Below are 26793 nucleotides of genomic sequence, written 5' to 3'. Positions count from 1 at the left end.
TTTACATTTTTTGTCAGCGTGCGAACTTTATATGGAAGATTGTACGTAAAAGTGTTTTACGTCAAGCTGAGAAGTTTTAAATTGTTCAAAGGCTCCATAATAAAATTTCCACCTTAGAAATTGCCAAAAAATTACACCGTTATCATCATACAACCTCAAAATACTAACCCTCAACTTTGAAACGTACGTTCTGACTAGGGGAAAATTCGTAAGATATCATATCTGTCACGTCCAAAATTTGAGCCCGATCAAGAGATAAGTTTGCCATAACCCACTTGAAACCAACAAACACGTTTTTGAAAAAGCTGGCCTTCCGTATGTGTCCAAATCAACTCGTTGCCATATCCGGAGGTATTGAAGGATATCCACAAAAAATACTGTTCCCCGATGAGGGTCGATCGATCCATGATTGATCCGATCGATGCAGGGAGTATAGTGCTATAATGAGGGTTTACGTGATCAGGCGTCAACAAGGAGGTGGTGATGTGATGCTCTTGGCTGCACTCATTTGCAATGGAGTGTTAGAACCATTTAGAGTACCAAATGGAGTGAAGATTGCCGCTAAACTTTACATTGACTTCATTAAGGAGCATTTCGAACCCTGCCACAAGATAAAGAATTTGGTATTCTGGAAAAATATGGTATTAATGCATGATAATGCACCGTTTCATGCTGCAAGTATAGCCACTCAATATTTTGAAAGCGTTTTTTTCCAGACATGGGAAAATAATGCAATGGCCAGCCTGTTCTCTAGCTTTAAATCCCATCGAAAATCTGCATAACATCTTAAAACAAAATATTTACTCTGGTAGAAAGCAGGACAACTCCAAGGATAACCTCTGGAATGCTATTCTGATTGCTGCCAAATACATTTAATCAGATGAAATCGAATGTTGACATCCTCACTTGACCAAAAGCTATTTGCTGTTGTCAATAAAAATGGAAATTTATAAGATATTGATTGTACTATGAAATCATATTAACGTTCTTTGTTCTTTAATATTGCTGGTCCCCTATTTACAAATCCTTTGGATAATCAATGTTTCGATGATCTTTTAGCACTTCACCATATTTGAGCATTGGTTTGCATATAAACTATGCAGGCTAAAAAAATGCAAATTACCAAAATAGCTGCCGATTGTTTATTACTGTGCATATTAGCTGAACATTTCAGATCTGCGCTAGGTGTATCAGAATTTTCAGCCAAGTCGCCATAACAAACATATGTTTGAATAGACACCTATCCGTCTATCAGATTATAACAATATGAAAATGTAATTTAAACCCGTAAATTTTATTTCCATAAAACGCGCAAAGACCAAATTATAATATCATAAAAGCTTTAATAGAGAAATAAACAATTTTATTTATTTTACCTTGGATTTCTTCACTTAACATTTCACGGAATGTCGAACAAATAACACTAGTTGAATCTTACGATATTTATTTAACTGGCAAAAATCACTTACCTGTTCCACATGACTAAGATATGCTTTCTTTTAATCTTCCTGTATGAGAATTTATTACTATTTATGTATTATAATCCATGTATTTTTTAAATGAAAGGATTTTTTAACCACATGTCACGGTAAATCGTGTCTTTAAAGAAATTTTAAAGAAACCGGATGTTAAGATTCTCACTTTGTCATCTACGGAAGCCTAGAAGTGTAAAAAACACTAATTCAGAAACGTTAGTAATCTCGATATAGGATTATATTCCTCCAAATTTACCACTTTTAAAGGTTTTCGGGGGCGCTGAAACGGAAATAACCATTTATATATACGGCAAACGAAACTAGTAGTTTCCAAGACAAGACATTTTACAAATGGCCACAAAGTGGGGGGTCACTTTTCTATAATAATGCGACGTCAAATGGGCACCCAATTTATGGCCACATTGCGGGTGGGCAATGAACATAATTTGGCCGTAATTTTAAAGGAATTTTCGAGGGTGGAGTTATTCTTCATATTGACCCTATATGATTAAACAAACATTTAATGTAATAATAACAAACCAAAACACGTCTTCTTTATAATATAAGTTTTTTTTATTCCGTTTCGTATAAAATAAACGTATGTTTATGTATATATCAAAAATATAAACAGAACACTTTAGGATTGACATTTCCTATTTTCCAATGTAAGTAAGATTTTAATCAAATAAGTTCTTATAAATTCTTCAAAGATGTGAGAAATTAAGCAGAAAGACAAAGAAATTCCATTTGAATTTATTGAAATAAAAAAGAAATTGAGTTTATTTTAAAGTCAGGGGGAAAAATTAGGATAAGTTTGCAAATGTCTTTAAAACAAGAAAATAAATAAAATTTTCCAGTGTACATTTTGAAATCAGAATAAAAGTTTAAATAATTTTATTTAAAACAAAATAAGAAAATATAAATTCTCTTTAGATAGATTTAAATTCCAGAATAAAAAGTTTTTCAATATATACATATTTTTTTTTTACAAGAAAATACATTTTTCCAGCAGACATTTTGAATTCAAAATTAAAAGGTTTGGATTATTTTTTTTTTAACAATAAAATAAGAAAATCTAAATTTCCTTGGACAGATTGATAAAACATGATAGAAAAACATAAACGTGGGTTAGCGACAGTGTCGACCAGTTTAAAAGAATGCTTATGTTTTTTTCTGTCCGACTTATAAATACCAAAGGGAGATAACTTATCCCCTTTTTTTACTGTTGGCGTGTTTATGCTATCATACGTGAAAACTGGGATCTTTTATTTTTGGATTTACACGGATTACAGATTGACGAGCATATGAAATGTAATTTTTTTTTAATATCTCAAAGAAATACCTGAATTTTTTATTTATTATACTATAAATCTGCATTATACGGTATCGTCTTTTTTTTATATCGAAAAAAAGGAAACCAGGAATTAAATATAAAAATATAAACTGACCGAAAAATATTGACTGGAAAATTCTAAATAAAAAATAAGCTTCCACTTAAAAAAAAACAAAAAAAAACACGTTGTTATCGAGAAAAGAAGAATTTACATTTTGGACTTTATAGGTAAATTTACACATAAGTTTTCTTTTTTTTGTTTTAAATTTGAGTATTTTTATTTATTGATGGTTTATTTTCAATTTGTGATATATAAAACGTGTGCACAAAAATTAATTATGAACATTCTCATATACATTTAAAAATGGGTGGGTGAATTTATAATACAACGTTTGTCTAAAGTATTATATTCAGTTTATCGGAAAGAGCATAAAATTTTACATTCACCCTGAAAAAAAACGTAACAATTGAACCAATAGGAAAATTTTGATAGATTTTTAAAGTTTAAAAATTGAAAAATATTCATCTCGTAAAAATCAATTGATTTCATTACGTAAAAATATGGCTGCCTGAATGAACGCACGCTTTTTGTAAACACTGTTTTTTAAAAATGAAAAATAATATTTCTATTATTTTTTAAACAACTTAAATAGTTTATTTTGGAAGTATATTCTATATAAAGAAAATAAATAACCCACTTTAGAAAGAGAAATTACGAGTTTTCTATATTTTATTCGCAGTTTTCTGTTAGGGATGTCAAAAATTCCACAAAAATTCTGATACATCTAGATCTGCGCTTGTGTTAGTGCTGCCATATAACGTGCTAAATTTCACAAATTTTCTTAGAAAACTATCGGAGTTAGAACAACAATAACGATTTGAATATAATTCTAGCACGGGGTATATACATATATATTCTAGTGCATATGTTCAAATTTCATTTAAAAGGAACAGTTTTCAAATAAAATTTGAATTTTTTTGCTGGACTCAAAGAATACAATATTTAAATCAATGTCTTTATTCCATGAGTTTTCAATGTAAGCACATCTCCACAGGGGAAAATTTCTTGCAAAATACTTACATTGTTCGCAAAAATTATTAAAGTTGATATTGATCAAACCTATTATCTGTGTGGGTCGTATATGCCCAATTTTTCGGCCAAAAATTTAAAAACTTTAAAACGCTGTTGGACAATTTTAATCGCCCGGGTAATCAACGTGCATCCTGATATTTTTTTGAAAAATACACTGTCTATAATACGGGGAAGCTTTTCATCGCTATATTTTCGGAAGCCATCCCCTCTTTTTGATTGACTTGCCTTAATTTAACATTGGACACTTCCAGTTTGGCGATCGCCGCAACAGCAAACTTGTCCTGTTTTTTTTTTTTTTCTTTTTTTTCACGTCCTTTTCCTCATTCTCAGTACGAGCGCGAGTCTGCCTACCTACTAACACTTTTTTCTTGTTGCTAAACACACACCTCCAAACACCCTGGCTACGCCGGGCACCCAGACTTGTCTATAATATACATCTGACCTGTCTGTTTAATATATGTATGTGTATGAATGATTATAAGTATGCATGTCTGTATGTCTGCCTTCAACTTTTTACAGAATAGATAGGATTTACGAAACGGGAGAAGTTGTAATTTGTCGACCCTTCGGACGACAAATATCGAAATATTAGCAAAATACATTAAGTCATTCACCCTCATACAATGATTTATCTAAACACATACTAAAATCATTCGGCGACATCTATGCTGATGACACGACCACCTACGGCAACACATCAAAGGATGTAAATTAAACAGTTCTCTCCCCTGATCTCGAGCTCGTGGTTCAGTCGCGGAAGACGTGGCTGGTTACCTTTAATGCATCTAAAAACAAACTCCTATCTTTACATGATCAACGCTCTGATCACCATCTGGCCTAAACTGAAATCTAGGAAAAGCCGCATGTTTTGACAAGTTTCTGGGCTTGACATTTACTCCTGATCTAAAATGGAACACGTACATCAATCTGTTGCCAAGGTCGCTTGAAAGATGGTGGGATCCTTTTACCGCTCCAAAAGATACCTCACTACTGATGTAATTCTCTATCTATATAAAAGCCAAGTATGTCCAAGGATGGAATACTGCTGTCATATCTGGGCAGGACCTGCTAAAAACAGCCTATCCTGCCGCGACAAAATAGACTTCGTAGCTTGGTGAGAGATGACCTTTTCTCTTCCCTGCAACCTCTCTCCCACAGAAGAGACGTTGCAAGCCTATATTTGTTTTATCGTTATTTCCATGGAAGGTGCTGGTCTGAGCTCCAATCTCTGTCCCCCCTCGCCAATCTTTTCCAATAGCACCCGTCAAGTTGAAACCACTGTCAAAGATTTACCCCACTCTTTATCTGTGCCAAAATCAACACGTAGACTCCATGATCAAAGCTTCTTTCTTAGAACTGCACGCCTGTGTTACTCTGTTCCGTCTGCCTACTTCCCACCAGACTACAACCTAGATTTCTTCAAGTCCAACGTAAACAAACTCCTGATGACCCGCCCCCTTAAATAAACACTGTATTAAATATCCACACTAACGTACTGTACATGCAATAGTCATTATCCATGCGTGACTTCCGGGCCTGAATATGTGGTGACCGCCTTGTAAAAAAAAAAAAAAAAAAAAAAACTTAACTGGAAACGTTTCTACAAAGGGGGTTCGCTTTTTTGGCTTTTTTCGCAGATATTTTCGAAATCACCTTTTAAACCTTCGTCACTTCCGGTTTGGCGATGAACGCAACGGCAAAGTCCTTACGTTTTTTTCACATCCGTTTCATCATTTGCGATACAGGTTCGAGCCTGCCTACCTACTACATTTTTTTTTGCTCAACAGACAACCCCAGATACACGGGCAAAGTTGGGCACCCAGAATTGTCTATAATATAAATATCACCTGTGTGTTTAAATGCATATCTGTATATATTGGGGTGGAGCGGGCTCCCGTAAGCCGTAGTGAAGGCACCCTTTCTAGGAGAAGCAAATCTCTGATTTAAAAAACCATAAAGCGGGAGACCAGTACCCGCATTAAGCTGGTCGGCAGCTTAATTTGTTGCTGGCTATCTTGCTCTTTCTTGTTGCTGAATCTCAACATTTTGAACCGAGAGAGAGACTTAGATGTCGTACAAAGCTAAGACTCTGTAACATTATCTTTGTATTGATACTCCCTCAGGCATTTGGGCTCATGGATTTTAAATGTCTGAGAGAGAGGCACTCGTCTGACAAGACGTTGCAATCATCATGTATGTATGTATGTATGTATGTACGTGTCTCTTACTAAAACTACTGTCAGAACGACATATCTTCACGGGCTCAGTATTGTTTTGAAGCTCGAATCTTCGTACAAAAAATATCGACAAAATTGGATAAATACATCAATCCTTCACCCTTAACACATTTCTGCAAGAAGGGAGCGTTTTTTCGCCGATATTTCTATAAGTCATCACCTCTTTTCGATTGACTAGGATTAATTGAAACAAAAATGTAGTAGTCAAAACAAACAAAAAAAAATACAACTAAAACCAGACAGAACAAAAACTCGCTTCTCGCAGACACGTGGGTCGTAACAAGCACAATCTACTCGCCAGAATCACCTACACACAATCTGCAGAACACCCTCTCTACTTTCCAGTGTCCTGCCTTTATAGCGACCGAGAACCTCATTACCACCGTTATTGCCGCCAGTCTGTTCCATAGGCGGTGTTTCACAATCAGGGCAGGGACAGGGCGGGCAGTATCTGTCGGGTACTCCTTCGTAAAGGCAAGACGGGTGGTCCCTCTTCCGCTTCTTCTGTATATGCATTATATGGCTCTCCATCGTCCTGCATTATACTCTCTGCTCGTTCAGAAGACATTGTACTGTCTTCCTCTTCCTCCGATGTAACAACCTAATAGCGAGGGCGCAGATCTTTCACGTGGCGAGGCACACCATCCACCAAAATCGATTGAGGGCTGATTACCTTGGTCAGCCCACGACCCACACGCGATCTCCAAACTGGTAAGAGCTGTCCTTGGGATCTGCGGACGCAGTTGCGAGATTGGTCTCCTTTACTCGAACTTAGTATCGATAAATCCTGTTGGCAGGTCCAGTGAAAGGAGATGTGTCGTCTCTTGGTGTGATGTTATACCAGTAGACAGCTTCCTGTATGGGACAGCACATTCTAGTCGCTATTCGTTTCACTGTACGGTAACATCGCTCCGCTATGCCATTCCCGTCTGGAGCGTACGCACAACGGAATCGCAAGTGAACTCCCCATTTATGTGCAAATGTATGGAATGCGTTGCTGCAGAACGCGGTGTCATTGTCTAAAAGGATTTCATGCGGCGAGCCACGCTCGAGGAACACTGTTTCAAACTGATGGATAACGCTTGCCGAGTCCTGCCTTACCAATTTCCTCCAAATGGGGAAACGCGATGGACCATAGTCTGTTAGAGTAAAAAATGGAAGGTGCCATAATGCGTGATATCCATTCCAATTCTTTACTAATTTCTCGTAAACTTCCATCTTTCCCTTTTCCTATCTGACTGGCGCTGGGTCAATGACATTCCTCACATTTCCGTATTACCGTTTTAACGGTTGCTTTTATCGTGGTTGGGCAACTTTATTCGTCCTCCCTGTGCTCGTTTCCCGAGCAATTCCGAGCCCAGTGTCCACTCTCACCGCAAGGGTAACACCGTGTTCCACGTTTTAACAGTCCTTTGCAAAGTGGCCTTTCGTATTGCACTTGAATTAAGTCACACTAACTGGAATATTCTGAGCCCTGTGGTTGTTGGGTGAGCGTGTGGCCGCAACCACGTCCTTATTGTGTTCCCCAGTCGTCATAATTCTTGCTGTCGACATTAGTTCCCACATAGTCAGGGCTTTGATGTTCGGCACCTGTTGAAGAGCAATTGAGATAGCGTCAGGGAACCCAGTGACAAAAGTCAATTTTGTGAGTCTCTCTAAACCATCTCCTATGAATCCGACCAATCCAACCAACTGCCCGATTTTGTTGGTGTAAACATCCACACGTTCGCTAGCCAATCTAACCATAGTTATTTTTCTGTATGCTGCAAACGCGTCGTCAGTAAATTCCTCCTTTAATCGGGCCTCAATGTGGTCTATTTTTCTTCGATCGTCCTCCTCCATTTCCATGTAGAGGGTCAGTGCATCACCTTCCAGATATAAAGGTAGCAGACTCGCTACATCATCCACCTGCTGAAGTTGTGCAACAATCTCACTTTTTTCAGCCAAGCTACAACGTCTCCCTCGCCATAGAACGGCTTGATAATATTGCTGCTTATCCGCACCTTCGCCATAGTCGTGCCGAAATAGCTTGAAACAAAAATGTAGTAGGCAAAACAAACAAAAAAATACAACAAAAACAGACGGAACAAAAACTCGCTTCTCGCAGACACGTGGGTCGTAACAAGCACAATCTACTCGCCAGAATCACCTACACACAATCTGCAGAACGCCCCATCTCCTTTCCAGTGTCCTGCCTTTATAGCGGCTGGGAACTACGTATTTGCATAATCGCGCGAGAGCAGACGTGATTCAACGATAATTACATTGGGTAAACGCTAATAAAAGCCCATGGACGCCATCTTGGAACTCGCTCTTCCGCTCAGCCCAAAACAGACGTATCCGATGTAAGCTCTCTATTTCTCATTTTGGTTACTGCTAATTCTGCTACATTAATATTACCCTTGTCACTTCCGGTTTGACGATAGACGCAACGGCAAGTCGTCAGTTGTTGTTTTGTTCACGCCCCTCCTCATCTTCACTCTACTGGTTCGAGCCTGCCTACCTAGTATCACACAGACTAGACTTTAATATAAATCTCCCCTGTCTGTTTAAATGTATGCATGGATGTATGTATGTTTGCCTAAAACTTTTGACTGATGCGACGGATTTTCACTGAGTCGGTATCGTTTTCAGACTCGACCATTGGCACGAGAAATATCGAAAATATGGCTAAAATCTTTAATTCGTTCACCCTCAACTTAGCACTTGTCTATAGGGATGCGTCGCTTTTTCCGCCGATATTCTCTGTTCGATTTACTAACATTAATGTAAACTTTTGCTACTTCCGGTTTGGTGATTGAGGCAACGGCAAATACGTCACATTTTTCACGCTCTTTTCCTCCTTCCCGGTACGGGTTCGGATCTGCCTGACAACTACATTTTTTCTTTTGTTTTATGCTCAACACACACACCTAAACCACCCGGGAAAGACCGGGAACTCGGGCTAGTCGATAATAAAACCCGGTTGGCGAAATAGGAGTTAATTCCTGGATGTTCTGCTACTATGACAGAAACAAAACCTATTTTATCTTGACGGACGGTTAAATCCACGTCATTTTGATCCTAGAACCAGGATTGGAACGTCTGGGGCCATTAAGGAAATTTAAAATTAATGGCAGAAAAACGAGGCAAACGAGGATTTATTTTTAAACGTCGGCGGCAGAATTTTATGTAATATACTTTACGTCTACAATTTCTATCTGTTTGTATTTACTATACATATATCTATACTGCTATTTATAGTTAATTACTTACACTGAAATTTTCTATTGCTTATAACTTACTTCCATATATTCTGTAGAGAAATGAACTTTAATCATATTTTTATCGCTACTTTAATCTATACTAAATAGAAACAAAACATGTCCTGTGCCAACTCAAATATCCAGATCATACATCTAATTGCATTGTAATTCTTAATATCATTTTGAATTGTACCTTCATATTTCATCCTATTCGTAAAGTAATATATGAAGAGTGCTTTAACTGTATAACTTCTGTCTTGAATCAACCAGCTGCGAATCTATGATATCATGTTTTTCCACCCCGTCTTTTCCATTAACAATGAAATGGAAGATATAGTAAAATTATTTTCAATTAATTTGAGAGACGTAAGTTTTCAATAGATATATAGACTTAAGTACTAACTCGACTAATCACAACTATCCAGGCTAGGTCGCAGGAGTACATAGTTTAGAACCCACGTGCACAGTTTATCCTTGCGATGCTGATGGACCCGTAGATTTTCTTAGATCATCCGTGTAGGAGAAGCAAACCTCCGAACAAAACTTCATATGTCTTGGCATTATAAAGAAGGAGGGCCTCTTCAGACCTGGTCGACGAGCTTGTTAGGGATGGTGACTCGGAGAAACTCAGGTGTGCAAACCTAAACTGCTTAAAACGTAGATAAACTTTGCATATCTTCCAGTTTTCATACTAATTATTTGCCTATTATTACAGGGTAGAGGTCCAATCACAGGAATTCGACAGACTCCCAATATTTGCCCTCGTTTCTTAGGTAGATTAATAAACGCCATTCCTATACTTCGCCACGTCCTCATCCCCTAAAACACAAAGATGAATATCCCTTACTCAAAACGAAAAGGTACTATGATAAAGCTGACTGGAAAACCATCAGGATTCTCAAGAGAAATGCCCCATGGGGATTTTTCCTTTCTTGCAAAACAGTGTGCAAACAAGAAAGCAAGATTGTTCAAAGCGGCAATTTTAGCATATGTTCCCAAATGGAAGTTTTCTAGCAAACCCTACTCTCGCCAATGGTTTACTTCTACCTGTGCAGCCCCCTTGCTCAAAGGCAGGATGCATACTGAACATTTATACGACATGTCCAGTACACGCAGAAATAAGATTATAGAAGCTAGAATTAAATGAAAGGAAGAAATATTGCCAGCTAAGAGAGATCACCAGAAAACGTATTGAAGCGCAGAAATTAGGAACTCGACATGTCTAGAAAATCCACAACATTGTAGTAAATAATGGGCAGACCAAACTTCCTCAACATCCATCAATCATGAAGTAGCTTGCACGGCAACCGAGAAGGCTAACATGCTTGCCAATCCGTTTGACCCAACCTCTACATTGGACCAAGCAAACCACTTCTCTCTGATCTTGCTTTGCGGACAGACACCACAATCCATGATCTGAAAATCACATCTTCTCAAGTGCATGGTATCATAAACACCTAGATAAAAGCGTGTGGACGTGATATCACCCCCGCTTTACTATTAAAATGATGATTAGCTTACTTTGCTCAAGTTCTCTATAAACAGGAGAAAATGCCTCAACGAATCCTGTTTTCCTGAATGCTAGAAAACTGCTTCTGTGGTACCAGTTAACAATTTTCGCCGAAGACACTGACCAATTTGTTTACTGCTCGATTATACGCCTAGATATTTCACCAAAATATCTGAGTCCATAATCAATCAAATTCTAGTCCACCCCTATTTACAACTGCTCTACGTATGTCTCACAAACAATATGGACTTAGGCAAGCCCGTTCTACTGCAGATATCCTAATTGCAATTTGTGAACCCATTTTCCATGTAGTGGATAAAGCAGGAGAAGTAAAGACACTAGTCCTAGTTATATAACACATTTTTACAGGGTATAACACAAAGACTTTATAAGGAAAATCAGACCACATGGTATTACTGAACGAATACGTGAAGTGACTTCTATATTTATCGTACTTTATTTTTAGATTCAAATATTAATAACTACATTTTATTTCAGTATTTAATTCAGGTATTTCTCTTTTATTAGATGCTAGTTTTTTTCTCGTCCAAAAACGTGTATTTATCTACCAAGTTGATCTTTAATATTGCATAGATTCAATCCATTATAATATCCTTTCTGTCCCCACCCCTTAATCCTGCTTTCATTTTTTCTCGCAATTACTTATAACGTCACCAATTAACTTTCGGACCCCCCCCTCCGATTTTCTTTTATAGTGCAAATTTCTTAAAACGTGACTAGCTAAAGTCCAAAATAAAATCACGCTTTTCTATTAACGGTTAATTAAAAAAAAGTATTTTGAAAGTTGTTGTTATTAAAACTTAAATTGTTTTCTACAGTTTGCATTTTGGAGACGGAAGTGTTTTTGGAGAAAAATGACATCTATATTAATCGTACTTTTTATTTTTAGGTTCAGATATTAATAACTACATTTTATTTCAGTATTTAATCTATGTATTTCTGTTTTATTAAATGCTACCTTTTTTCTCGTCTATAAATGTTTATTTATCTACCAAGTTGATTGAAAAATTGATTAGGTAATTGTAGTCATTTTTAGTTCGTGAGAGGGGAATCTATCACCATGCTTTCCCTTAAACACGTCCGTTGGACATTTATTAAGTATAATTCTTAATAATTTATTTTTTAATGGACAGTAGAAAACGCATTGTGGATGTGTTATCGGCAGCTCCCGTTACTCTCGCTTCTCCCTATTTGTCCCCCAGTTCTCATTGTTTAATGAGTGATTTTTCTGACAAAGGGAGAAGAAAAAGCTGTTTTCTAGGTTGGCAGTATTTTGCGCGAACAGTTGGCAGTGATGGCGAAAATTTTCAGTTTCTATGTCTATCCTTGTAGTCATGCCACTAGTAAGGGTGCTGGAGGTAAACGTTTTATCTTGGCTGATAGTCAGGGACCCGAACCTCGGATTCACCACTGAGGAGGTTGTCTTATCAGCAGGTGCAAAGTACTGGGGCTGCTGTATTGCCATTTGGTGAATGGATTCTGTACCATGCATAGGTTCTGGTGGGGCCACTCGATGTCATATTAGTTGGTAATTGTTACGGCTTTACCTTATCATGTTCTACAAAAAAATTCTCCGTTTCTTTTTCTCTCTTAGTTTCCCCTCTCTGTCGTGCGCTAAGTAAATCTGACGACCTAATGCACAAATTCCAAAATTTCATCATGATATGTTTCAAGAAAAAATTAAGGATTAAACCCAGTTCTCCAACTTCCAACGTAGACCCCCTACTACGATGTCTCCTGCTCCAACATCAGGGGTCTACGTTCTAACCTTGCAGAGGTTGAAACCCAATGACAAGATACTAAACCAGACCTTTTATTTTAAAGCGAAACTGGCATTGGGCAGGCTATTTCCCTAGAAGAGTTCGCAATTAAAGGATACACGTACTTTACTTATAAATCTGACACCCAAGATCGCCATGGGCATGGAATATGGGCCTATATTAAAGATGGCTTTCCATGTGGTAAGGACATCTCCATAGAAGATCCTATTTAACATATATGTGCTTCCGGTTTGCATTAGCTCACACTATTGCATTTATATTTACTCTCTATCGCCCCCACAACAGAGGAGTTACTGTCTTTAAAAGCATATCTGAGAAAATTATCCAAGTCCTATCTGCTTATCCTTCAGCTAATATGCACGTATGTGGAGACTTCAATGTTCACAACGTAAAATGGTTGACCCACACACACAAGACCGATGATGAGGGTAGTTTCTGTCATGATTTCTCCATTGCTTATGACCTCACTCAGATTGTTCACGACCCCCCCGTGTGCCTAACAATGACGGCCAATATGCGAGTATACTAGACCTTTTTCTCAGAACTTGCCCTGAACTATGTTCAGTTTCTGTTCTGTCTCCTCTTGGGTCTTTCGACCACTCTGTTGTATAAATCAAGATAAAAATGAAATGTAATAGCCGCACCTCTCCATCGTACATTATATCGATACACTAAGGGTGACTGGGATAGCTTCCATACCTTTATATCGGATCTACCTCTACGTTCAATGTTTATAAAGGGTGTGTCCTCTATAGTATTTGACCTGACGGAATGGTTAATTGTAGGTATAGACTGTTTCATACCATCAAAAATGTTCCAGCAAAAACTTAACAGGCAGCCATGGTTCTCTCCGGAATGTGCTTCTGCCATTCCGCACAGAAATCACTTTTTCCACGGCTTCCAACGTAATAGATGTTTGGAAAGTAAAGCCAATTTCAGGACTGCCAACAACCATTGTAAGAAAGTAATAAAGAACGCAAGAGTGTTGTATGCTCAATCCGTCAAGTCCAAAGTAGTTGAGCAGCAGCTTGGTTCCCATTAGTTTTGACCAATAGCAAACAGAATCCTGAACAGAAGCGTGTGCTCTATACCAACCTGAGATAATCTCGTCAGCATCAGACAAAGCCACACTTTTTGTCAAGAACGTTACAGCTAATTCAGCCCTTTGCGAGCAAGGCCGCCAACCCCCAATATTTCTTCCTGTGTCAGAAAACCCCCTATGTTATATACATATAGCTGTACGTGATGTTGCCAAGCTAATCAACAACCTTGATTCCAGTAAACAACTGCCCCTGACGGTATTCCGATTATAGTACTAAAAAAAAACGTCAACTAGAACTAGCGCCCATACTTACAAAACTGTTTAAACGTTGTCTTGAGGACAATAGCTTCCCATCACCCTTGAAAATCTCATCAGTATGCCCTGTATTTAAGAATTAAGGTGATCGTTCATCCCCCTCCCAGTACAGGCCATTAAATCTCCTGTGCGCCATGAGTAAGTTGCTGGAATCTGTGTTAATACATCTCAACAAAAATAACGTTCCTAGTGACACTCAATATGGTGTCCGTTCTGCTAGATCTACATCAGATATGCTTACAGTTATATCTCATAGGATTAGCCAATCTCTCGATCGAGGCAACTTTTCTAAGGCAATTGCTCTTGACATATCTGAGGCCTTTGATAGGGTATGTCATAAAGGTTTACTTCACAAGATCTCTAGCTATGGTATAGCTGGAAATGTCTTCTCACTTATTAAATTATTTCTTTCTGATAGGTTCATAAGAGTAGTAGTTGAGGGCAAAACTCAGAAGTTCACATTCTTAATGCTGGTGTCTCTCAGGGGTCCATCCTGGGGCCAACGCTTTTCCTAATCTACATTAATCATCTTTCAAATTACATCATTACATCATTTGTAGACATTTATACTGATGACCCTACCATATATGGTAGCGCATCTAAGACAGAAAACGACCAAGTTCTCTCCAATGCTTTCTTCTCTGATCTTGAGCACGTGGTACAATGGGGAAATGGGGGTCTGGTTACTTTTAAAGCATCTAAAACCAAGCTTCTCTCTTTACATCATCAACATTCTGATCCACATCTCACTATTGCCCAGAATTCATAAGAGACTCGTCAAATTAATCGGTCCGGAACTGTCAGCAAGGCTTAAACCTCTCTCCCACCGACGAATAATACATTTCTCTGCCTTTTTCAGAAGTCTTTTCATAGAATATATTCCGACGAACTACTAGCCCTTGCACCCCCTACGCAAGTACGCTTGACAAACCCGACAAATAGTATTATCCAATGTCTACACAGCAGAGATCCCGATGCAAAAAAGTTATCTACTCTAATTGTTTTTCCAACAGAAATGCTGGACTTTGATATTCCTTTCCAGCTTCCTGCTTCCAAGACTGTATTCACATGGAGAAGCTTAGGTGTAATGTAAACAGATACCTTGCTGCTCTACTCCTGTCATAGTATTCCTGCAATTATATCCCAGATAGTAGCCTCCTACATCAAAGTTGCACCCCCCCCATGTTTAGGGTAAAATGCAACAATAAAAAAATATCAATGCAATAAAAATTATTTCTCAGAAGCTTGCGGTCTAACTAATATAAACCATATGGCCTACGCATTCCATCAACATTACCTTGTAGTGGCGTCGCAATAAACAATAATAACGTTTTAAGAAATTAATGCAAAGAACTGGAACGACTCCACTGTTAAAGGTTGATATTTAAAAAAAGGGCAACCACAGATTATAAATCAGACTCTATAATTCCCCCTTTTTATATTATTTTTTCTGTTTTCAATCCTTCATTTACTCTACTTTACAGTCAGTTGTCTATATTATTCCTCTCTATATAGTTTGATACTATATATCTCGACTTTATTAAAAAAAAACACAATAATGACCAGTGTCGTGTTGTAGTTTTTTTATCATGTATGAATTATATTACTGTTAATAAAAAATGGAAATACAGAGTGATCTGGAAAATAATGGGGTATAGGAAGCGAACATTGAGAAAAGTTTAAACAATGAAATTATATCGTGGAATTGGTTAGCACATGAAAACGTATAGTGGTAAAGATAATAATGTAGTGCATTGTATACGATAAAAATATATCGCAAACAAGCCTTCATGTGAATGAGAGAATGGATTGAAAAACTACATACATTCATTTTATGAAATAACAACAAAATATTCAGATAATAATATACATTTATTTTAGTTAAAAACACGATGCAGTCCAATAAAAACAAGCATATGATGTATAGATTTATTTCAAGGTTAGTAAGTTACATTACTGATTGAATGTTTTAATTAAACAATAATATTGCTTTTACATCAGTATAAATTATGAACAATCAGCGAGCCAATCAAACAATATGCATTAAATCGTATTCGCTAATTTAAGCATGGTATGCAAGGATTAGTTCGAATCCGATAGGACGTCGTTAGAATCTCATGAAACAAGCTTATATTTTATATTTGGTTCATTGTGATTTCATTTTCAGAAATGTATAAATATATGCTAACATCAAACAGAATACACATTCCACAATATTTATTTATACCCACACATAATCTGCTAAAGTAATAACAAGATGCACTTAATGGTTTCGAACACACTATAATTTGTTTAAAAAATTCTACTTAGAGAACTTTTAGAAGTGGTTTACGTTACTCGAACACTTTTTTTTGTTTTTTTTCTCTACTTGAAAGAATCAATTGTCCATGTCTATCTGAAGAACTTAAAAAAGATATTTACTGATAAAATGGTTATAAGAACCAAGCATTTTAAACAATTTTGGATAATGCAAACAAGTGAAAAACAAGTGGTGCATTGTTTTAATACAGTTATCTCATAATCTTCAATAAGATATTTTCTAATGAAAAGAGTCGTTTATTTGAACGTAACCAACTTAATCTAACCATACAAAGAACCCCCATATATATATATATATATATATATATATATATATATATATACATATATACACACCTATATACATACATATATATACACATATATACATATATGTATATTCATATATACATATATATATACATACATATATGCATATATACATATATACATACATATATACATATACATATATAAATATATATATATACATATATACACATATATGTATATATACACACATATATACATATATACACACATATATATATATATATATACATATATACACACATATTTACATATATACGTATATATATACACATATATATACATATATACATATATATATATATATATATACAGGCATACATATATATATATATATATATATATATATATATATATATATATACACGGTTTTATGTTTACATAAGTGATGTGTCTTTGAATATTCCAGTTCTATGATTGTGAGAATGCGAAAACAGGGGTTTTGCTTTGATTGACTCTTTATTTTAAGCTCAGAACTTTTTTATTGGTAAATTTCTGTTTTTCAATGTGTATAGAAGATACTGTTTCAGCTACTATTGTAAATTATAATATACTAGGGGGACTGTATAAAATTTCACAGGGGATTCTTTTTTATATAATATATTTAGGTTGACATTCTGTTTGTTATCAGTTTAAACGGAGACCCACTATTATTATTGTAGCTCTTTTGGTAAAACTGCAACTACTGTCAGAAGGAATTCGCTAGATCATAAGATTTATTTGGGGATTTATTTTGGGGTCTATTTTAACGCTTTCATTTTCATCCACTTGTATTATCAATATTTTATTTTATTCGCACCTTAACCAGTCTTTCCCGTTTTTTCTCCCTCTCTCTCTCTCTCTCTCTCTCGAATAAATTTACACGTACACCCCATTATATCTCTTCTGACGAGATATTTTGTGTATTTGTTTATTTATAGTCAACGATTACCTGCTGAGGAGTTAGTTATTAAATACCCCCTCGAGTAGTCCGGCTATTTTGTTAAAATGTATGATGAGTTTGTTTTTTTACCGTCGAAAATATATACATATATATATATATATATATATATATTTATATATATATATATACATATATATATATATATATCCATATATATATATATATATATATTCTTCTTTTTTTGTATACCTTAAGCTATAATCGAAACCATCAACAAAGCTTACGACGAATTCTAGATTAATTTACTTATTATCAAAAAGATTACTGGAGTCCTATCAGCTTTAATCGAAAATCATAATATAAAAATAAAAAAAAAATGACTTGAGTCCAATCAACTATACGCAAACCGGAACGAAAATTGATGAAGAATTCTTGGTAAAATTATGTATTACAAGAAACAGAAGGCCATAAAAATTAAACGGAAGTCACTCGGCGTCAGCGCTATAAATAATACACACGCTATTGAATTAATATATAGATTACACTTGTTTTACAAACTCTGAATTTATTTATAATTTTCTATATTGTCTTTTTTTGTTTATGTAGGAGCATAATAATTAGTACGGATTCTGGTATAAGCGTAAAGTATACGATGTCCAAAGAAGCTATATCTAAGATTTCAAGTGTTTAGACCCTAATTGTCGGTGGAGTTTGGTAGAGTTTTCAAAGGTAAAATCGTTGAACTTTGACCCTGTATCAGGCAAATTTCTGGCCGAAAACCGATTTCCAAATTCTCAGTACCCTGTATATCCAATTTCGAGTTTGTAGACTTAAAATTAAATATATTTAGGTTGGCATTCTGTTCGTGATCAGTTTAAACGGAGACCCACTAATATTATTGTTGCTCTTTTGGTAAAACTGCAACTACTGTCAGAAGGAATTCGCTAGATCATAAGATTTATTTGGGGATTTATTTGGGGATTTATTTGAGGATTTATTTGGGGTCTATTTTAACGCTTTCCTTTGCATCCACTTGTATATATACTTTATATGATTACCAATATTTTATTTTATTCGCACCTTCACCCGTCTTTCCCGTTCCCCCTCTCTCTCCCTCTGATAAATTTACACGTACACCCCATTAACTCTCTTCTGACGAGATATTTTATTCATTTGTTTATTTATAGTCAACGATTTTCTGCTGAGGAGTACGTTATTAAATACCCCCTTCGAGTAGTCCGGCTATTTTGTTTAAATGTATGATGAGTTTTTTTTTTTTTACCGTCGAACAACTATATATATATATATATATATATATATTGACATACCTTAAGCTATAATCGAAACCAACATCAAAGCTTACGACGAATTCTAGATTAAATTACTTATTATCAAAATAGATTGCTGGAGTCCCATCAGCTTTAATCGAAAATTATAATGTAAAAAATAAATGACTTGAGTCCAATCAGCTATACGCAAACCGGAACGAAAATTGATGAAGAATTCTTTGTAAAATGATGTATTACAAGAAACAGAAGGCCATAAAAATTAAACGGAAGTCACTCGGCGTCAGCGCTATAAATAATACACACACTATTGAATTAATATATAGATTACACTCGTTTTACAAACTCTGAATTTATTTATACTTTTCTATATTGTCTTTCTTTGTTTATGTAGGAGCATAATAATTAATACGGATTTGGGTATAATACGTTGTCCAAAGAAGCGTTGAACTTTGACCCTGTATCAGGCAAATTTCTGGCCGAAAACCGATTTCCCAAATCTAAGGACACTGTATATCAAATTTCGAGTCTGTAGACTAAAAGTTGACAAAGTTATTGCGTAGGGAATGTACATACACAGACAGACACACAGACAAAGATACACATTCACCTTTTTAGATATATAGACTAGCATGTCGCTCGACCTTGCCCGGTTGTAAAATATTACTTTACTTTGATATTAATACGAATTTCATATTCATAATCTTTTATATTTAAATTATTACACACACCGACACATCCGACACACACATATATCTAAATTATTAATAATCTCACAAAATTTAACAGTCATATGCATATCCTAGACCGCATGGCCATACTTTATCTATTACATTTTGTCTTAATATTATTTATTTATATTTCTATGGTATTTTATTTTTACATATTACTGCAGTGATTTTTTCAGTACTCATGATAATATTTCTCATATATTTTAGTCTTATTATATTATATCAATTAATTTTACTCGTTCTTATTATTATCCGTGCTTTAGTTTACCATTTAGTGTCAGAATTTTTAGTTTATTCGTGTACTTTCAATTTTTCATAAATGTTCTCTTTCTTACCCATATTTTTGTACATTATCTGTTAAATATTATCTTTTAACACGATTGTGATTATCCTTATTTAATGTAGTATAATAATCTAAATTGCGGTAATGAGTTACTTTTTCTCCTATTATAATTTTCTCCTAAACTATTTTGTTCGTATTGTTGTTACTTGCATAAACGGATTTACGTATACAGTCACACAGATGGCACATATGCAGTTTTATCTATATAATAATATCAATACAAATATACGGTTAGTGAATCTCTTGAACAAGACTGCCTTCACAGGGCAATTGCTCTTGACATATCGAAGGCCTTCGATGAGGTATGGCATAAGGGCCTACTTCACAAGATTTCCAGCTACGGTATAACTGGAAATGTTTTCTCAATCATTAAATCATTTCTCTCCGACAGGTTCATAAGAGTAGTGGTTGATGGGAAGAAATCAGAGGCCCACAGTACCAATGCTGGTGTCCCTCGTGGATCCAAACTGGGCCCAACTCTCTAACTGATCTACATCAATGATCTCCAAAAACACATAATTAAATCATTCGTTGACATCTATGCTGATGATACGGCTATCTATGGCAACACATCTAAGGCCGTAAATGACAAAGTTCTCTCTATTTCTCTCTGATCTGATCTTGAGCGCGTGGTACAATGGGGGAAGATGTGGCTGGTTAATTTTAATGCATCCAAAACCAAGCTTCTATCTTCATATCATTAACGCTCTGATCCGAATCTGACATCAATTGAAATATATCGCTCTCATCTTGGGGAGGCTCCATGGCTTGACAAGATTCTGGGTTTGACAGTTACTCCTGATCTGAAATGGAACACGTACATCAGGTATGTTACCAAGGACGCTGGGAAAATAGTGAGCTCCTTCTACTGCCCCAGAAGATATCTCACTACTGATGCAATTCTCTATCTGTATAAAAGCCAAGTATGTCCAAGGATCAGTACTGCTCCCATATCTGCGCAGGAGCTGCCCAAAACACGCTTATCCTTCCTTGACAGAGTACAAAATAGATTTCGTAGCTTAGTGGGGGTGCCCTTTTCTCTTCCCTGCAGCCTCTCTCCCGCAGAAAAGACGTTGCGAGCCTGTCTTTGTTTTATCGTTATTTCAATGGATAGTGCTCGTCTGAACTCCAATCTCTCGTCTCCCCTCGCCAATCTTTCACGAGAAAACCCCCTCTGGCTGAAACTACTGCCAATAATTTTCCCCACACTTTATCTTTGCCTAAATCCGAACGTAGATTCCATAAGCAGAGCTTCTTTCTCAGAAGTGCACGACTGTGGAACTATCTTCCGTTTGCCTGTTTCCAACCTGACTACAACTTGGATGTTTTCACGTACAACATAAAGAATATCCTGACAAACCGCCCTCTTAAGTAAGAAACTCTATCAAATCTCCAATAATAATGATTACTACAATACTATATCATTGATTACTGTACACGCAATAACCCTTATCCCTGAGTGGCCCCAATGCCTTGATAATGGTGACCTCCATGTAAAAAAAATACATGTGTCTATATAAATCCATATATGCATAAGTATACGTATAAATGCACGTGCACATATACGTGCACACTCCCCCCCCACATACATGTATATATATATATATATATATATATATATATATATATATATATATATATATATATATATATATATATATATGTTGTACGGCAAAATTGCATTGACACACCGATTCCCATTGGATCAACGATGGTAAGCAGCGTTGTACCTGGTAAGTATCTAATGGGTTGCATTTGGGACTTCCAGGTGATGTATGTTCTCTGCGCTAATCTCGGTATTGTTTGCAGTGGTCCCTGACTTCTCCCTGCAACTGGACTTAGACAGTGTCGATTCAGCAGAACTGTGGCTGTAGCGTACGTAACACTTGTCTCCCAATTACAAGTGACGCTGCCCTTACAGCGGGTATCATTGGTCTTTCGAGACTGAACGGAGGAATCGATATATATGTGTACATACACACACACACATATGTATATATATATATATATGTATGTGTGTGTATGTATGTGTGTATGTATGTATGTATGTATGTGTGTGTGTTATTGTTTTAGTTTTTGAGATTCGTTTTTGAATGAATTCAAATATTTACGAAAGTGCATCATTACCTAAATAGGAGTTGAGAATAATTCCCTCTTTAACCAACTTGGTACCCCCACATGGGGAGCAGCATATATACTGTTTTTAAAATACAATTATCCACTGACAGGTGCTACGTCGTCTACGACTCATCACTGTATATATATATATATATATATATATATATATATATATATATATACTATATATATACTATATGTATATATACTTAATATAATGATTGAATGTATAATCTAAAATATTCTTTAAAATAAAACAAAACATATCATGTTATATATGTTCACTAACGGATTAATATCTCATAGCCCTATCACGTAAACACTAAAAATACACTGCATTTATTTATAAAAGTAGCATGTTTTTTAAGCAGATTCGAATAATCATAAAAGGTTTCACAAATTATATAGTAATGATTACTCAATATAAAATATGAGCCAATGTTTAGACTCATCGTGCACTATTGTAGAAAGAGACCCTAAGTATTATTCTGAACATATATTTGTAAATATGCCACACTCCTAATACAGATGGGTTGTTTGACTCGACTATCTTATCTGAACGTCGCCTTAACAATATAGTTGGTTTTACAAACATATTTAATTCGAGAAAAATATTGTTATTATAGTGAGAAGGGCAACACGTATTTTAGACGTGTACGCGAATAAGGGTTTATAGCGAACACTGCGTTTATACAGGAAGCCTAATAGCAAAGCCCTTTTTTTAAGCAAGCTTGTTTAGATAATTGCTGCAATACTGTACCTAAATAAATGCGATTCATTCATTTATGCACCATATTAAGTTCATTTTTGAAAGAAATAGTTAACGTCCTTTAAGTGGCTGACAATTATTGGACAAAATACATGTGATTGTTCTTAATGATTTAACTTTATTTACACACACACACACACACATACCCCACACATACACACACATATATATGTATATATATATATATATATATACATTACATATATATATATACACATATACACACAAAAACAAAATTTATAGACATATCGAAGTTGTGTATATATATATATATATATATATATATGTATATATATATATATATATATATATATATATATATATATATATATATATATATATATATATATATATATATATGAAGTGAAAGTGTATGTGTGTGTGTGGGTGTGTCTGTGTACATTTCCCAACGCAATAACTCTGTCAATTTTTAGTCTACAGACTCGAAATTTGATATACAGGGTACTGAGATTTGGGATTTGCTATTGATTTTGACTCCCGTGATGTTGGTCTTTTACGACTAAGAAATTGAGATGAATGTGGCGCGGGACATAAAAATGAGTGAAAAAAAAAGCAGGGAAAAATACAGAGAAATCGAACTAAGCCATAGAGACTTTCTTTTTGCTTGCATAGAAAAGGTCTCAAGAAAAGGTTAATAAAAATAGTTGATATAGTGTTTAGCTAAGATTTTGAGTACGAATTACTCTAGATCGTTAACATGTCAGCACTGAAATTCGTGACACGTGTATTGTTATTCATAAGGTGCTCGCAAATCGAAAAACCATGAGTATTACTCAGAACATACGAATATATATATATATATATATAAACACATACTTTCATGATGATTGCAACGTCTTCTCATACGAGTGTAACTCCCTCAGACACTTAAAGTACATTAGCCCAACATGTATTACTTATTGAAAACCGTTAAAACAAAATCTCGGTCTCATCGTACGGTTACATTGAATAAAAAAAAACTCATATGTTGTATTACTCGTGCAATTTGATCTATTCTTCTTATTCTGGATATAATTTCCAGCAATTATTAGTTTCATATAAGTCTTGCCTTGTTTAGTTTAAGATTGTTGTTGCGAATATTTATCCGTGGGTATTTTTCTTAAAGAAAATTCGCACAGATTTCAGAATTAAAAAAATAAATGAGTAAAACGAAATCAGTATATTCAGAAAACGGATATTTATAGAATTGCATTTAACATGCACAAAGTAATCTACATAATCCGAAATGGTTATATTTAATTTTTCAATATTCATATATAATATCTTTCCTGGCCATGTGTTCATTGTATATGGGGATATCAATGCAGTCTTTGTTTTATTACTGGGAAAGAAAACTATTAAATGTGTGTACAAATGAAAAATGTGTATGCGTACTTAATTAATGTAACTATATAACAAAATACATGTTCTATTTCATATATTCGTAATATAAATTTTATAAGGCGAATGAATTATTTAACGTTATAAGACTCCAATGATATGTATAACAAAATCAGTATAGTAAACGTTTAAATCATACTATTAATGTTTTAAATCTTAAATATTTAAGCTTACTTGGAAATTGATCTACATGTAAAAATTCCAATGCTATATCGTAAACACAAAATTAAAACCAGTCAAATCCGTCTGAAATCAAATCACACAACATTCCCATAAACTAATAGTTAAAAGGCGCCGTCTAACAATGCATACGTTTTAACAATAGATTAGATTCTATTCTTGTGAACAATGAAAAAAATTAATGAATGCAATATATTTCAAATCTTTATTCATTTTATAATGATTAATTTTTAAATGGATTCCAGTTTTTATCCTAATTATGATCGTATCTTATTTTGGACGGGACCTCAGTTATCTCTTTGCTTTATAATGCACATTCTAATTAATTCCTACCATTTTTTGTGATATGCAAATTATTTTAGATTACAAATTACATCTTGCTATCACAACAAATCTATGCCGCAGATAATTCCGACACGACCACATTAATTAACTGACCATTTTGATTAGATCGGACAGTTTACTGTAATCAATTGCTGCAATTTTATTTTGTCAATTAAAAAACAACAAATAACTCTCTATATGAGATTCTGGTTGTTCATTCCTCAATTGTTTCATCCATTCCGATTTTGAAAAGGCCAAGCACTATTTATAAAGTTTTTTTTTATATAGCGTTCATTTGAGAAATAACGTTGTAAACATGTCGTTCCAGCAACTCTGAACAAGAATATGAGAGCAACTTCTTCGATGGAGCCTCGTTTCCGAATATTATAAAAAAATGTATGCCCATTGATATAATAATGTGATAAACGGTACAGCGTGTTCATTTTAACGTGCAGGTCTGTTTCACGGAAGATATGAGTAAGCGATAAAAGGGCAATTCAAAAAAAAAAAAACGGGGCAAAAATCAGAAAAAAGGTTTGTCTACCAACAGGTATTAACTTAAAGCCCAATTTAAATTTTGTTTCATACAATGTGATTTTATTACTTGTATTCTAATATGTAGCACAAGATTACTTACTTAGTAAGTATCAATATTGTATTATTTATTTCATTTGCGTCAGTCCTGCATGCAAAACCATGGAAATATTAAGGAATTGATATAATCGGCCTTTTAGTGGGATTTCTGGCAAAGAAAACTAATTTTTTCCCCGCTATCAAGAAATATATCAGTTTTATAAAATAATACCTGTTATTCCAGTTATGTTTCAATTTCCTTGAAATTCCCGTGGTCGTGCTAGTTTTTAATATTTTTTTCAGGAATACTTTGCATCGTTCTACTTGCAAATACATAACGCCGATAATGTCCAAAATACATATTCAGCTTCATCTTGAGACACACACTACTATAAAATGTATGTAACCATATAATAGAAATATTCTGATATATCAACGCGGATGTAATACAAAATAATGATTGCAATAGCACAGATAGTAATAATAATATACGCATATATTTACATATAGTACATACACATATTTGCCAGAGTATATACAGGGCTGCCAACTTAAAAGTAGCCCGATCTCTCTAATCTTTCTCTTAACGACCAACTGGCACCACAGTACATAATGCATATTTCCCAAAAAGATAGTGCTACACAGTGCTCACAGATAACTGACACGAGTTAATGACATGTTTACGGAGGAGACAACAATAAGCAAAGGGGTATGCCCACCACGTTTCACGGATTGTAATAATGTGATTTCATCTTTGGTGGATATAAAGTTTATGCAAATAATCATCACAATCTAGACCAATCAAAGACCACCATTGTCAACGCTATTAGGAGACTCCTCAAAGAATATCTATAAGCAGTAGCTGCAAACGTTGTTAAACGTGCCCAGAAATGTAGAGATGTAAAGGGTGAGCACTTCTAGCATTGTTTAAAACACTGCAGGTAATTTACACTATAAAAACCTGCTCCCCGTTCTTTACTACCTTTTCTGAGCTAATTATACGTGGCCTAACCTGTATTAGTGTCACTTCTGTCAATTTATTAGCAATAAAATATAATACGAAATTTAAATGGAAAGGTTATGATTACTACATCTTACAACCAGTTTTATATCTCTAAAAGTATCTGATTTTATTTGTATTTCTGAAGAGAATAGAATATAGTTCAGGAAAGATAAGAGAAATCAATAGAATTAATGAGCCAGTTTTTATCCAATCTCGTCTTTTATATGCATTAAAGTAGATGTAACATTGAATTAGCAATTAACATGTCGACGTTTTCCCAGCAGAAGATGTTTCCAGATTTAATAGAAAGGAAACTTGATTTCAGAATCTCTAGTGGAAATTCAAAACATTCAATAAATTAAACTCTAAAATGAAAATAATGAACAGCCTTGCAAATAAAAAAAAACATTCATTTCAATACAAGTACGGGATGTGTCAATGCAATATACAGACATATAATTTTAAAAGGTTTTTTGGTGCATTTGATCAAGTTAGATCAATT

This window comes from Euprymna scolopes, chromosome 14, assembly GCF_053919585.1.
Source record: "Euprymna scolopes isolate OS-2025 chromosome 14, ASM5391958v1, whole genome shotgun sequence".
Classification (NCBI taxonomy): domain Eukaryota; kingdom Metazoa; phylum Mollusca; class Cephalopoda; order Sepiida; family Sepiolidae; genus Euprymna; species Euprymna scolopes.
The sequence above is the reverse complement of the archived record's forward strand: the minus strand, read 5'-3'. Positions refer to the sequence as shown.